The 16,515-nt window shown below is 48.7% G+C and overlaps 1 protein-coding gene across 1 annotated transcript in view; it reads right to left on the minus strand.

Annotated features, from left to right (window-relative positions):
• Trim71 (tripartite motif containing 71) overlaps positions 1-16,515 on the minus strand; it is a 55,016-nt gene that overhangs the window by 29,369 nt on the left and 9,132 nt on the right. The window lies entirely within an intron of this gene.

Genomic DNA, 16,515 nt, shown 5'->3' on the forward strand with positions numbered 1-16,515 from the left:
GACACCGACCCTAGCGAGTCCCAACTCTGTTCTCAATCACAAGACAACTACCATCAGCTGTGTCAAGCCCACAAACACATGCTTACATGCAGGAAAATACACACATCAAAGGAAACATAAGTAAATCTAGTTGGGTGGTAGTGGCACGCACCTTTAATTCCAGCCCTCAGAAAGCACTGCCTGGCCATCTCTACATGTGCTCTCCAGGCTAACCCAGTCTACACGTCAAGTTCCAGGCCAGCCAGGAACTTTTACTTATTAAATAGTAAAGATGAATCTTGGGGAAGAGTGTCACGGTAGGATAAGAATTCAAGTCTCTATGTATTTCAACGAGAATCATTTGTTTCACCTCCATGTGTGCACGTGTACCATGTTCTATGTGGTGCCCACAGAACCCAGTTGTGAGACACTGTAGGCACTGGGAATCAAACCTGGGTCCTCTGAAAGAGCAGCCAGTGCGCTTAAATACCAAGCCATCTAAGTCTTTAAATTTAAATGCATTTGAAGTCAGGCCTTCCAGCCACATTTCAGAATGCTTGGAAAGACTTGCTCAAAAACAAAGCAACAAAATCCAGAAAGATGGAGAAGTTCACTTTCAAAACACTGACAATCTGCTTTCCCGTTCTGTATCCTCATAAATTACTGTCTGTCCAAACCATTAGCCCTCCAGTCCTTGGGATTTCTATCAGAAGGGGTAAGGGTGGGGGGGATGAGATTTTCTGGGACGTGATCAAGGCAGTGTGCTGGGAGCCCAGCATACGGTCAAAGGGAAATGACTTAATTCAAGAGACACACAAGGATGAGCCAGAGAAGGGCTCAAAAATTCAAAGAACTGGTTCACAAAACTGAACTTAAAACCCAAAGAGCCAGTCCACACAAGCTAGTTTTTCAAGAGGCCACTGAGCTGATTACACTGCACCAGTTGCAAACAGTGTCCAGAATTCATTTGTTTGTTGTTGTTTTTGAAGGCAGAGTTTCTCTGTGTTGTCCTGGCCACCCTGGAATTCGCTCTGTAGGCAGGTTGGCCTCAAACTACTCTGTCTCCCTGATGCAGAGATTAATTTCATGCACCACCATTGCCTGGGAGAATTACTCCAGTCATTAAGTGTACCTAAGACATTCTAGGGCAACCTCCATTTTCTGGCAGGAACTATGATGGTCATTAATATTCTGCTAGAAGCGAGGAATATTCTGTATGTAATTAAAAGAAAACTACAAGTCAAAATATAAAATATCGCTTTGACATCAGCACTCCCAAAGTATATAAATCGAGCAAGCTTAATGGGGGGATGCCTCCCCCTTGGGTTTAAGAAAACAATTCTCTCTTTTAGCTTCTGCTCCCACTTTAAACAACTACTATTAAGGAGAATCATATATAAAAATCCATATTCCTAGTTAATAGTGTGAATCTCTCCTTTAATCACAGCCTCCTATACAAAATCTCCAAATGGCCCCCGTCTTTCTGACCCATTATCTATCACATCCCCTGAAACATGTACAGGACTCAAATGAATTGTCACCAGGAGCCTCCAGAGAGCAATCCTGAGGGGCTGGAGAGAAGGCTCAGAGCTTGCTACTCTGGCAGAGGATGGGGCTTTAGTCCTAAGGACTCACAGGGTGCTTTCACAACCACCCTTAACTTCAATTCCAGGAAATCTGATGCCTTCTTCAAGCAAAACACTCACTCATACATATAAGTCATTAAGAGAGCTGCTTGGAGCAAGGTGGTGGCACAGGCCTTAGTCCCAGCAGCACCCAGGAAGCAAGGCAGTCAGATCTCGGAGCTAGAAGACCAGCTTAGTCTACAGTGGGAGTTCCAGGACAGCCAGGGTTACTTACACAGAGACACTGTGTGTGTGTGTGTGTGTGTGTGTGTGTTAAGGGGGGGCACCAATGCACATGTGCAATCACACAACAAGCAAAGAGCTGCTTGGAAGTTAGATGTAGGGGAGTATGGGGGTGGGGGCACAGAGAGATAGACAGACACATCAGCGGGCCTCTGGTTTTATTCCACTTTTCAAATAAAACAGGTGGTTATCTTGCTTTAAAAAGCACTTAAGTACCCCAAGATTATTTTGAGTCACAAAAGCTTACCATCATCTAGCTAGATAGGACCAACATTTAAATGTGTGCATAGCACACCTGGCGTGGTGGCCCATGCCTTTAATCCCAGCACTTTATAGAGGTAAAGATGGGCAGGTCTGAGTCTGAGGCCACCGTGGTCTCCATAGTGAATTCCAAGCTACCCAGGACCTGTCTCAAAATCAGGCAAATAAACAAATAACGTGTATGCACAAGGTTCCGATAATCCTGGAGTTAGAGATGCTGTCTAACTAACTTAACTACGTCCTACAAGAGGCTACTGTGCTGGAGGAAATGGAGGAAAGCAGCCACGGCCTGACTAAGTAATTTCTTTCTTTTTCTTTTTAAAGATTTATTTATTTATTTATTTATTTATTTTATGTATATGAGTACGCACAGTAGCTGTACAGATAGTTGTGAGCCTCCGTCTGGTTGTTGGGAGCTGAACTCAGGACCTTTGGAAGAGCAGTCGGTGCTCTGACCCGCTGAGGCATCTCACCAGCCCCTAAGAGTAATTTCTTATTTCCTAGGCCCTACCCAGGCTCCATCCTCTAACCCACCAGCGGTTCTCAACCTTTCCCAAGCTTTGACATTTTAACAGTTTGTCATTCGGTAGTGACCCCAGTCATAAATTGATTTTGTTGCTGCTTCATAACTATAATTTTGGTGTTATGAATCGTAATGTAAATCTGTTTTCTAAGTGAAAGGGTCATTTGACCTTCAAGAGGCAGCCACCCACTGGCTGAGAAGTGCTGCTCTAATCTCTTATAAGCATGGCCTTTCTGGTCTGGTGGGGTGTGCCTACCAGTCAGGAAGACAACATGGCGGAAACATGCCATTCTGGGACAGCCTGGGCTATGTAATGAAGTTTAGACTGGCTCTCAAATTTTGATGTCCTAGGTAGCGTTGTGCTTGCCTTAAGTCTAAAGTACAGTGAGAGAGCGAGTGTATCAATCATATGACCAAAATGGGGCACCCAGGCATCAAAGAGAAACTGAAGCACTCTGAAGGCCCAGGCAGGCCGATCTGAGTTCAAGTACAGGCTGGTCTACAGAGTCTTGAAAAACGAAAAACAATGGGCAGAGGTGGCGCACACCTTTGATCCCAGCACTTGGGACGCAGAGGCAGGCGGATTTCTGAGTTCAAGGCCAGCCTGGTCTACAGAGTGAGTTCCAGGACAGCCAGGGCTACACAGAGAAACCCTGTCTCGAAAAGCCAAAAAAGAGAGAGGAAAAAAAAAAAAAAAAGAAAAAAAAAAAAAAAAAAAAAAAAAAAAAAAAAAAAAAAAAAAAAAAAACAAGAATGTGCTGAGGCCTCCACAGGATCTGCCTAGGACTGTCCTACACCCAACCCTGGAAGTTTTTAGTGCCCTGAGTCAAACTCTACTCCCCAGGCCAAGCTCCCATTTTCCAACCTTCTTAGATCTGCCAGGTGTGGCGGTGGACACTTTGAATCCCAGCACTTGGAAGCAAAAACAAGCAGTTATCTGAGCTCAAGGCTAGCCTAATCTACATGGTCCATAGGACAACTAGGGCTATAGAGTGAGTGTTGGAGGAGGAGGAAGAGGAGGAGAAGGAGGAGGGTAGTAGTGATTGATACACTGCCTGGGACAAAGCTATAGGAATGTCAGAGCATCGCTGCCCAAATATTCGTATGACAGGACAGGTCAGCTGTGTAAGTGCTGAAGAGCCAAGAACCAGCAGAGGTCCTGCCTTTCTTTGGAGGACCCTGCCCCAGCAGCACAGCCTGTCCAGATGACTCAGCCTCCTGTGCTGGGCAGGACTGGCTGACAGTGGCAGACCAGCTGACTTCTGGAGACCAGATAAGAGCTGGCAGGCCAGACCCTGCAGAACTCCCTAAGCAGGATTCCTCTGACCCCAGAACAAGAGGGCAGGCAGGGAGGAAGCCGCCCCAGGCCCAGGAGCACAGCTGGAGACAAGCTTTCTGCTCTTGCTGGACACCAGAGGTATGATGAGCCTATCAACCAGGGATCCAAGGCCAGGGGAGCCAAGCACACACTCTTGCACAAAGTGTTGCAAAACACAGTTTGGGGGGTTCCCAGTACAACTTTAAGAGGGAATAGAGTTTCATGTGGAGGTGGAGAGGAGGCGGCCCTGGGCTAACCTCAGCTGTTGGGGTTATCTATCTGTCCCAGGGGGAGGAGGCTCAAGTGAGTGCAGAGAAGAAAGCAGAGACTAGACAGAGGCACACTTGCCAAATGCATGAGAGCAGGCAGCTGTGGCCTAGCTGCTTAGGTGGAGGGCTCTCAAAAACCAGTTATCCCCTGAGCACACTTAAATTCATGAAAACAGTTACTACCCTCATCAGAAATCATCATCCACAAAATCAGCAGCTGGCCTACAAGACAAGGGCAAAAACACAGTGACACACCACATAGGGCCACCACCATCTTAAAAAAAAAACAAAAAAGATGGGCTATTCTAGCCCAGGCTATGCTATTGTTATCCTAGCAGTACCCTCGCATGCTAAAATTAAAACCAGCATAAGCCACCATGCTGCTGTGCGCTGCTTTCAGCCTTAATTTTTAAAAAGGATTTATTTATTTATTATATGTAAATATACTGTAGCTGTCTTCAGAAGGGGGCATCAGATCTCATTACAGATGGTTGTGAGCCACCATGTGGTTGCTGGGATTTGAACTCAGGACCTCCGGAAGCATAGTCAGTGCTCTTAACCGCTGAGCCATCTCTCCAGCCCCTGAGCCTTAATTTTATCCCTGCACGTGTTGCATGTGTTTCTATGGGTGTGTGGATATGTGCCTGTTATGTGGAAGCCAGGTCAGTGTCTTCTTTGATCACACACCACCCTACTTTTGGGGACAGGATTGGTCTCTCACTGAACCTGTAATTGCTTACGGCGCTGGCCTGGGGATCTGCTCTCTCACTCGCCCTTACTTCACCTCTCATCATATCCGCTGCCGGGTCCAGCTTTTATCAGTGTTGGGGATCTGACCCAGGCCCTGTGCTTTGGGTATCCATTGGTATGACAAACACTACCAATTAAAGCATGTATTCCCCAGCGTTCGTTCCTTCCATCATTTTTTCAAAAAGAAATTTCATTGTTCATTTTTGTTTTGAAAGCAGGTTTCTCTATGGAGCCTTTGGCTGGCTGTCCTAGAACCCACTCTGTAGACCAGGCTGGCTTCCAAACTAGGAGACCTGCCTGCCACTGCCACCACCACCCAGCAAGAAATTCTATCATTTGCTGCTAGCCTACATGAAACCAGAGGCTAGAAGACACCATCCCCAAAAGCAAATGCTGCGTCTCATTTGCACTGCCCTGCTGCAAATGACTCAGTGAATGAACATTTACCTGACGACAAGAGTTAAATGCCCAGCACAGCAAATCCCACTCAGGACACCCAGTTCAGGGGTCTTATGCTCCCTAGAGCTGTAACAAGACCTTACCTCTAAATAATATTTTTATTCACTAATTTTTGAAAAAGTTGAGAGCCAAGCAAAATGGCTCAGTGGGTAAAAAGCTCCCACACGAGCCTGATTAATATGAACCCCTGGAATCCACCGTGGAAGGAGAGAGCCCTAACACGTGTCTGTACCCATGCATATATAACAAGGTATCAAGTAAAGTATTGCACAGCGTTGGTGACTCCAGTGAATGATTGCTTACTTCAAAATTGCTAGAGTGAGTCTGAAGTCTTCTTTCCACAAAATCCATGGATAAGTAGGCTAATGAGCTAAACAGTCATATTTTACGTATCAATGAGAAATAAAACGATAGCAGGGCAGTGGTGGCACACACCTATAATTCCAGCACTCAGGAGGCAGAGGCAGAGGGAATCTCTGTGAGTTTCAGACCAGCCTGGTCTACAAGAACAAGTTGCAGGACAGCCAGGGCTGCCCAGAGAATCCAAGTCTTAAAAAAAACACAAGGTAGGTAGGTAGGTAGGTAGGTATAAAATTTTAAGTGGACCACTGGTTACACTTCTTGTTCAGACATTTTGGATGGATGGATGGATGGACGGACGGTGGATGGATGAGGGAACGGTTTGATGGCCAGTCTCATCCCCATTTTAAACAGCTAAAGTTTTGCCCAAGACAACGGCTTGCATGCAAACACTCAGGGCAATTTTTCTGTGAATCTGGTAGGGGGGGAGCAACACCCAAAGGACGTACAGCAAACTTGTTTCCTAGGAGGGGCTGCTCAGCCAGGCCAGGGACACTGGGGACATCGGAGAGTTTAGGAGGAGCACCTGGCACCTGCAACTCACAGCCACGCTCTGGCCTCAACCAAGAGGAAACACGAGAAGGTTTTGATTTAAGGGAATCACACTCACCAAGAATGTAATAAATACGACAAGCATGCAGGCAGGTAGCAGTTAAAAAAATCTAGCTATTATGCCTGTAGCCCCTCCTAAGTGGGAAGCCACTGCAGGGGGATTGCTCTCAGTCTGGTAGCCAGCCTTCCTTTCTTTGGGAAGGAGATGTTTGTTTTTCTGACATTGTATTTTGCACTGGGGCACTGAGTACTTAGCCTGGAGTTATTTGTACAACATTAAAATTCAGGAAGATTCTGGAAGAGGTCAGGCTGGGGGGGGAGGGGCGCGGGGGCGCCTCTGGCATCAGCTCTCTAACCCAGCGGGCTAACAGGATAAGCATACAGGCAGGCATTAAGCCTTCTTCCTGGAGAAGACGGAGCGCAGTCGTTAAAACCCTGGCAGAGAAAAGAAGGACCTATTAGCAGGACAGGTGGTGACTGCTGCTAATCAACCCTCGTTGACCAATGTCCATGTGCAGAGCAGAGCAGAGTCACCCACTCACCCCAGCACTTCACCACCACTTGGAGTCTCCAGGAGTCAGGCAACCCCAAAGGCCCTTTGCACCAAAACTAAGGCACCCTGGGAGAGCTGCCAAACAATATTAACGTCCAGAGCACAAAAGCTGATTTTTTTTTCTCATTTATAGTCTCCTACACTCCGGTCCACTATGGCTTGGGCCAGATACAATGAGCTGGGAGCAGAGAGGCTTGGAGGGTGAGGCTGTGGCAGTCTGTCCCCCATTCATATTTCCTCCTCCAGCAGCAGCAGGGCGACCCTGCTCCCACACTCTGGCAGCCCCAGGTTGGCCATGGCACTGGGCGGCACTCTCAGCTGGCCTTCCAACCACACAGCGGCAATACTATAAAGCCTTCCCGTCCACCTCCCAGTTACAGGAGATCAGTGCTACTGCCATCAAAAAGCACTTAATAAGCCAACCCGCTTGGGGTTCAGGCACAGAATGCTAGGGGCCTGGCCCAGCCTTCAGAAGAGAAGGTCATTTATGACCATTAAGGCAGGGTAAGGCAGGCTTCCAGAGGCTCATAAAACTCCAGGGAAGGAAGTGGGGATTAACCGCTTCCTCCTGCCTCTCAAGAAGGGGTTTCAAGATGGACCAAATTGTAGACTAGAAGGTTCTGGGGGTGTGGGGGGAGGCAACTCGGTCCAAAGGGTTTACACACCTGGCTGGGGTCCTGGCAAGGGGAGGAGACAACCCTCATGCTTTCATTTCCACACCTAAGTCCGATCTTGGTGTGGCTATTTTACCAGGCCTTCTTGGCTCGCCCCTTGGCACGGGTCTGGACTCTGTCCAAGAGCGAAGCAGAGTACAGTTGGATTAAGCATTTGATTGCCAAGTGCAGAGAGAGTACGACGGCTTAATTCTTTTACATTCCATCAGTCAGATTTGCTGTATCAAACTATCCTCACTCACCCTGGCGATAATCCTTCAAGTCAGAACACAGTTTTGTTTTCTTTTTTGTTGTTGTTTGTTTGAAACAAAGTCTCACACTGGCTATCCTGAAACTCACTATGTAGAACAGACTAGCTTTGCACTCACAGAGATCAACTCTGATTCCCAAGCGATGGGATTAAAGGCATGCGCCACCACATACCCAACTCAAATTTCAACTTCAATTAAAACTTATTTTAGCAACTATACTCAAGCCTAACAATGTGACTTCACACACACACACACACACACACACACACACACAGAAACACACGCGCGCGTGCAACAAATGTGTTCTCACCCAGGCTGGCCTAGAACCAACTCAGAGATCTTCCCTGCCTCTGCCTGAGTGCTGGGAAGATACACAGCCACCCACACCCCACAATGTCTCACAAATCCCAAGCAGCCTGAAGCAGCCTTGTGTGAACTCCTCCATTTTCCTGGCCTCTGCCACAGGAGCCTTTGGGTTACAGGCCCAAGCCACCACACTGTAACAGGGCCCCAGGCCTTTAGCACCACTGACTCCATGACTCAATGACCACCAAGTGCCATTCGGGCTTTAAGTCGAAGCACAGAGCCAGCTCCTCCTGCCAAAACTAAAACAGAGGCTTAATCCAGCAAGGCCCTGGGAAAAAAGTTCTGGGAAGGCCTCAAAAAGTAGTACATTTGCATTACTTTCTGACTTCCATAGCTCTGCTTCTAGCTTACTGTTATTAACCACATCAGCCCAGAGCATGACTTTTGTGCTTAAAAGCTCACCTTAAGGCTCAGTGCTGCTACACAGTGTAGCCGCCGGCCAGCCGGCTCATGAAGACTTTCTATTGGCTTAAGCCCACACCTGAGCGACCTTCTCCAGTGAAGAGCGCACAGCGTCCACCTGGCACAGACAAACCATTACAAAACAGGCAGTCAGAGTGGAGAGGAGTGAGAGGGGCTGAAAAGATGGCTCAGCAGCTAATTATTGCTTTTCCAGAGGACCTGAGCTCAATCCAACTCACGATGTTCTCTAACTTCAGTCCTGAGGCGCCTGATGCCTTCTGACTCTGTGGCCAGCATTCCCACATGGTGTGTAGCTATGCAGGCAAACCATCCATACACATAAACTTTATATTTAAAAAAGTGTCAGATGGTGGTGCTGAATGCTTTTAATTCCAACAGTCCAGAACCAGAAACAGGAGGATCTGAATTCAAGGCCAGCCTGGTCTACAGAGTGAGTTCAATAATAGCCAGGACTGCACAGAGAAACCCTGTCTCAAAACACACACACACCAAAAAAGAAAAAAAAAATTAAGCATGCTGACTGGAAAGAGTTAGGCTGAGCCTCCTCATGTTCAGCTATAGCATGATCAGACAATCAGTACAAGAGGACAGACCCTCACCCACCCTCAGGGCAGGGAGCAGGGCCACACAGAAATAAACATAATCAACCTGATTTCTCACTAGGCAGACCAAATGCTGAACCAGAAAAGGGCAGGCGAGGATCTGCCCAGGCGCCTTATCCCACCCGAGCCTGCAGCGATTTCTCTCTGAGCTATTAAGTGTCTGCTGATACTTTTCATGGCAGAGACAGGACGTTCAGGAATTCCAAGCCAGCTGGTTTCAGTAGGTGCCTTTCTAATCCCAGCACTCGGGAGGCAGAGACAGGTGAGTCTCTGAGTTTAATGGTAGGCTGGTCTACATAGTGAGTTCTGGGGCAGCCAAGGCTATATAGAGAAACCAACACACAAACAAAAAATAAAAAAAAAAAATTAATGAATAAAAACAAACAACAGAAACACACAAACAACAACAGAACCCTAAAATCCTCTTCTGGTCTGTGAACTCATGGCTCAGCTCAAGGGGAGGAACGGTGAACCTGTGCTGGAGCTCTGGGAGCCACAGAGCTCTTCCTTCGGGCTGCCTCCCTTGGGCCACATCCTGTAGAGCCTAAGCATGGGGCACGAGTGGGTGGGATGTCACTGCGGCTAACCCAGGCCTCTAAGTGGGGCCACAGAGATCCTCAGTGGAAACTCCCGGGAACGCCTGCGCGAGGCCACCATACACACATCAGGCACCAGGCAAATTTGCACCCTCCTGAACCCCGTACGGAGGACACACACACATACTAAAGATGAGGATAATTCATTGTCTGGAATTCAAGTCGACATTTGGTGAGGAAGGGACTCCCTGATAAACTGTGGGGGCAAGTCACACCTTAAAGGAAAAGGCTAGGATTTAAGATCATCCACACGTATAAATGTGCGTAATAAATGGTTGGTAGAACACTCCACAGGCACTCACAAGAAGTTAGGGCAAAAGCTAACGTCCAATTTCGGGACGTCTAGAGGGTCCAGGCACAGCCAGGTATACCCACTCCTGAGGGGCAGGACCAGACTTCTGCGATGCTACCCACCCAAGGCAAAGCTATCCTGTCCCCTATTGCAGGAGGCAGTTGTTCCCAGCCTTTGGGGAACAAAGCCCAGAGAGGAATTCCTCCAGCAGAGCCTGCAGATCGGCAGCAAAAATAACAGGGCATGGGGTGAAGCCCACTGTCCTCTAGATGCTGGGCTCCAGGAGAACCTCAAAACCAAGGTCTACAAGCTGGCTGAGGTGGGGTGAGTCCCAGGGTGTGAAGGAGCAAAGTTCAGGAAGAAACAATCTCAGAGAAAATAGGCCCAAAGCCCTGGATTTAATCATTAACTGCTCCTGGAGGGTCTCCTTTGTGTTGCTTCAGTGCGGTAAGGAGGGCAAACACTCCTGCCCTTCAACGCTCCGAAGGTGGGGTTGTTTAAACAGGAGCTCGCCTCACCATCGCCATAGGAGATGATTCAGGGAGATTCCACCTGAGATTCTTTGGAAGTTGAGAATGCAGGAGAGGTCGTCTCTGTTCCCACCCGCCGGCAGACTCTAGGGTGATCAAGTGGTGGGGGAGAGAGACAGCTGAGCCACCTAGGCTAGACGGGGTGGGGGTGGCACACCTACAGGGTTCTCTTCTCTGAGAGCAGAGAGGACAAACTAGGCAGGCATAGCAAGAACTAACTACCCAGCCCTAAAAAGGCTGAAGCAGGAGGATTGCTACAAGTTCAAGAACTTGGGCTGCAGAGCGGGTCCCAGGATAGCCTGTGAGAGACTCTCTCTCAAATAACTTAATTAGCTTAATTAAGCAAATATTCAGAGGAACCCAACAGCTTCCTGCAGCCAGCCTAATTAACTTGACACTGGTTGAACTGAAAGTCCTACGGAGATGAGCTTTAAGTGCCCAGGCGGTTCCCAGGTTTCCAAAGATCCATCACTCAAAGGCTCCCAGGTCTTCTGGGACCACCTTTGCTGGCTCTTCCCTTCCCTGGGTACCACCTACATCAGTCCCCCCCACCCTGCCCCCAGTCTGATCATCAAGCGGCCCAACTCCGACCCATTCCCACCCATTTCCAACACACTCAGATTCTACTACCCAGGAGGAAAGAGTTACACAAGAAATAAAGCTGGGAAATCCACTCCGCATCCTGACAAGCTTGTGGAGGGAGCCTTCCTCCACGAAGCCAGGCTTCTGGGGGTGAGAAAGACCCCCACAGGAAGGAAGCAACCAGCAGCCGACGGTAAAACCCAGGGAGTCACGTGCTCCCAGCTGGTGGGATCAGGTCACTTCCCCTGGGACCTCAGCACCAGCGGAAGGCCATTCTGAAAGGCATTTACAATAGCTGGTCCAAGGGAGGACTGCCCTGATGTGGGCTAGGAAAATGTCTCAGTTGGCAGAGGGTCTGCCTAGCCCACCCCCATTTTCATCCTTTGCATGGTTTACATTCCTGTTAAGAATCTCAGAAATCAACATTTTCTGAAAACAAAAAGACAAAAACCCCCGCTGTCCGCCTAGGAAACTGACCTCAGACTGACTGCCCCTGCAGAAAATAGGATGTCAATCAATACCAAAGGGAGCTCCTGGCTCCCCTGTCCCGCCTGGTCTCCTCTGTAGCAGCACACAAGCTGGCCTTCTGCTCCACCACCTACCCGGTGTGGCGGCTTGACTAGCTTTTAAAAAATATCTACTACCATAAGCATAAAGCACTTTTATCAACGAAATACCCCATGTCGTGCTGGGTCATCGTCTTTCCCTATTCTAGGGATGCGAGGGTCCCCGGAATATAACTCTGCTTCGTTGTGTCCCTAAACACCCAAGAGGAGAGTCGGGCAAGGCAATCAATCGCACTGATGGGTGGACTTCACCTCCACATTTTCCAGGCAATCCCTGAGGAGTGGGCCTCACAGCGGGCATCTGCTCCGCAGCAAACAATGTGCCCTGGCCATTTGCATTGTGGCCCAGAAACAGCCAATGTTTATAATAGAGGGGGTGGGGGAAGAGGCACACTGGGCTCCTCTGGAGACCAGGAGACTTCCAAGTAGAGACATCCTTCCTGCACAGGAGCCAGGACATGGCAACTTCCACCATTAAGACCCACTCACTGGGTGAGAGTAGTGTTCATGTTCGCCTTATCAAAATTACTTTATTGAACAAGAGATACCTTTAATTCCAGCACTCTGGGAGCCAGGAGCAGGTGGAATCTCTGAGTTCAAGGCCAGCCTGGTCTACAGTCAAGACTATAAAGAAAAACCCTGTCTCAAAACAAACAAAAGGAAACAAAGCAAAACAAAATACCACCTCCCCCCAAATCTGTATTATTGGATCGCGGAGATGGTTCAACAGGTGGAGGAGTCTGCTGCTAAGCCGGGACGACCAGAGTTCAACCCTCAGGGCACACACGGTGAAGGAGCAAACAAGTCCTCTCAAACTGTCCTCTGACCTCCCACACAAATGGAAAAATAAATACAATAGAATTCTCAAAAAGACTAAGAAACTGGCCTAAGTACATCAGCAGAAAACTGGAGGAAACCCAAATGAGCAATAGGCAAGTGGAAGCTCCACCCACCAGCCATTTCTGGTAATCATGGAGGGTGAGGTACAGCAGGATAAGCCTTTTCTCTTCCATTAGATTGGTGGCAAAGAGGGCAGACAGAGCAGGAAGGGCTAGGGGCGGGGACGGCTCAAGGGCAAGGCCTGGAGGCCTCCTGACATCTCAAGTCGAATATGCCTCTTCAGCGTCTCAGAGTCTCAGAGTTCTGCAGTCGGGGAACCAGGCCAGGAAAGGCTGGAAAGGGCCAAACATTCCTCCTGACAGCCCAACAGAGTGGAGTGAAGACGATGAATGGGGCCACAGCCCTTTTTTTTTTTTTTTGGTTTTTCAAGACAGGCTTTCTCTGTGTAGCCCTGGCTATCCTGGAGCTCACTCTGTGGACCAGGCTAGCCATGAACTCAGAAATCTTTCTGCCTCTGCCGTCCAAATGCTGGGATTAAAGGCAAGCGCCACCACCGCCTAGGACCACAGCCTTTAACAGAAGGACCAGATGGCTGGTTAGGTTAAGCTCTCACTCTGCACACAGGGCCGCTAGGAAGAAACTAGGATCTGGTGCTTTTAATAGAAGAAGAAAAAAAAAAATTAAAGAAATTTAATTTTTAAGGACCAGCATGATGGCTCTTCAGGACAGCTGCGCAGTCCCTGACTCCAAGTCCGGGGCATCTGACACCCTCTCCAAACCTCACGGGAACCTGGCACACACGTAGGTACACACATATGTCAACAAAACTCTCATACATATAAAATAAACACATCTAATTGACGGATATTCCCAGATAGCCTAAAGAACACATTCGCACACAGTGGGGTGTGTCGAATCTGGACAAGGAGGAACCAAGATGGATGTCCTTTCACAAACGGGAACAAGAAATAGCTGCTGGCCTTCCTTCAGCCATCCGGTAGTAAACTGAGCACAGCAAGGAGGGCAGAGAAAGATTAGAGAACTGGACAGACGTCCAGGTGGAGAATGAATTCTAGAAGCAAAGATCCTGACTAAAAAAAAACCTGATTTATAAAAACAAAACTGTTGTCCCGAGCTCCTGTCTCGCGTGTCAGCAAAGCAGCTGAAGCAGGATTTCTGTGGTGCTGGGAATGAAACCCCACAAGCTTGGTGCCTTCCAGGCAAGGGCTCTGCTAGCTCCAAGCAGACTGTGTAGTATTATTCAGTGTAGTTCATCCATCTGTGTCCCTCTTGTCAACAGAGAGTAGACAGTCCCTCAACCACAACATGGAACTCAAAGACAGGACAGGACGGCGTCGGCCGGGGAAAGCTGGTTTCATGCCGCGGCCTGCAAACAAGTTTTATGGGCCTAAGAGCGGAGTCCCTGAAGGTAAGCAGCATAAATTCAAACACTGTGCTTGGCTTCTCCAATCATCCCTAAATAATTAGCAGAAAACTCCAGCACCCACGAATTCAAGGCCAACCTGCGTGACACAGTAAGGTGCTACCTGGGAAGAAGGAAAGAGGTAATGAGATACCTCAAAACAACCCCTGTGCGCATCACCCCTCCAAGAGGGGAAAACTCCCTGTACTAGGCCAGTGTACCAAATCCAAGATAACAAGGACCCAGGTTGGGGCTGGTGAGATGACTCAGCCGGTAAGAGCACCGACTGCTCTTCCGAAGGTCCTGACTTCAAATCCCAGCAACCACATGGTGGCTCACAACCACCTGTAATGAGATATGACGCCCTCTTTTGGTGTGTCTGAAGACAGCTACAGTGTACTTATTTATAATAAATTAAAAAAAAAAAGATGGACCCAGGTTGGGGTTCCCAGCACCCACATGGTGGCTCCCAACCTTCTGTCCAGGGAGCTCTTCTGACACTGCCTGAATGCAATGCACAAAGATACATGCAGCCAAAACATTCATGAACATAAAATAATAATCTTAAGACTGTCAAAAAAATGAAGAAAAATATATGTATGACATGAAAATAAAGGGCTGTAGAGGAAGTGTGGGAAAAGGGGGTAGGAGCACACGGAGAAACCCTGCCTCAACAAATAAACCAAAAACAAAACCAAAAACAAAACAAGAACATGTACTGCTAATACCAGGCAGCTCAGAGCCTGGTCCGGGGCCCCTGTGCCCTCGTCTGGCCTCGGGTACGAGCACACACTCTACTACAGACACGCTCATACATTAAGTTAAAAATAAGGGGCTAAGGCCGGGTGGTGGCGGCGCACGCCTTTAATCCCAGCACTTGGGAGGCAGAGGCAGGTGGATTTCTGAGTTTGAGGCCAGCCTGGTCTACAGAGTGAGTTCCAGGACAGCCGGGGACCACACAGAGAAACCCTGTCTGGAAAAACAAACAAACAAAAAAGGTGGGGGAGGAGGCCCTAAACAAAAAGGACGTGCTGGGTGAAGAGAAGGCCTGAGCCACCACAGCCAGGGGGAGTAGTGCAGTTTTTACATTCACAAAGAGCGGGTGTGGCCAAAATATGCTAAGATCTGCATGAAGGAAACCATCCAGATAGGGAATCCCCAGGCAGGCATTCGTCATCATTTCTCTAGAGGAACAGGTGCCAGAAGAGGTATTCAAAGACACAGGTGACAGAGGAAGGGACGGGGATGCCAATGCCAGGGTGCCTTCCTTCCCATCTGAAGTCTGTAACCACACGCAACGCCAAGTTCCATCTGGGCGGACACACCCCACGCTCTCCTCCCAGGGCAGCCACCCACATAGCGCCCACAAACCTAGGCACTCATATTTCAGCCTTCCTTCAATCGGGCAAGGATGATCAACAAACACAATGACATAATGAGAAAGGCTCAAAGGTGAGTGGGTTAAGAGGTAGAGGTCACTGAGCCTGCCTGAGAGAGAGTCCCCAGCCAGGACCCGGCCTGAGTGTGCTGGTTCCATGTGTATGGGCCCAGGAGAACATTCTAGTCTCCTATGATGAGATTACTGGCTTGAGTCATCATGCCAAGCTCTTGGCCCCTCAAGCGCTGAGCCACCACACCTGAGCAGAGTCAGCCTTTTAAAATCTGTTTCCACAGCCAGATGCAGGGACAAGCTTCTGTGTTCTCTAGGCCAGCCTGGTCTACAGAGGGAATTCCAGGGTAGCCTGGGCTACAGAGAAACCCTGTCTCCAAAGACCAAGGAAATAATTATTAAAAACTCTTCTGCTTCCGCGCCAGGCAGTGGTGGCGCACACCTTTAATCCCAGCACTTGGTAGGCAGAGGTAGGCGGATTTCTGAGTTCGAGGCCAACTATGGTCTACAGAGTGAGTTCCAGGACAGCCAAGGCTACACAGAAACTCTGTACTTTACTTCCTCTGATCGACAGATTTACCATTCAGCAGACACTGAGCAGCCACGCCCCACAGGAACCCACATAAGGACGGCTAGAAGGAATCCACGCCTTCCTATCTGGGTGGGAAGCTGCTGTCCACTGTTTGCACACAAGGTCTGACAGGATGGACAGGTGACGGCCAGCAGGGGTTACATTTTCACCTTTTGCCATGTGGAATCCTGGGGTTTGAACAACAGGTCTTCTGGCTCGGTGGACACAGACTTGACCAATTTGGCCCTCTGACCTATCTAGGCAGGCTCTTCCCAAGTAGCCTTGGGCTCGAATTTATGGCAATTCTCTTGCCTCTGGCTCCTAGCTATAGGAAATACAAGCTCTCTGGCTCCTAGCTGATACATTCAAGTAACCCAACAGGCCCCAGGAAGAGGAACCTCATACTTCCCAAGAGGTTAAAAAGGGAATAAAGTTCTCCATCACACACTTGCTAGACTCCACCCACAGTAGGTGGAGTCCAGCCAACATCTACCCCCCCACACACAAACACACACAC

The sequence above is a fragment of the Mastomys coucha genome, unplaced genomic scaffold (genome assembly GCF_008632895.1).
Source record: "Mastomys coucha isolate ucsf_1 unplaced genomic scaffold, UCSF_Mcou_1 pScaffold23, whole genome shotgun sequence".
NCBI lineage: Eukaryota > Metazoa > Chordata > Mammalia > Rodentia > Muridae > Mastomys > Mastomys coucha.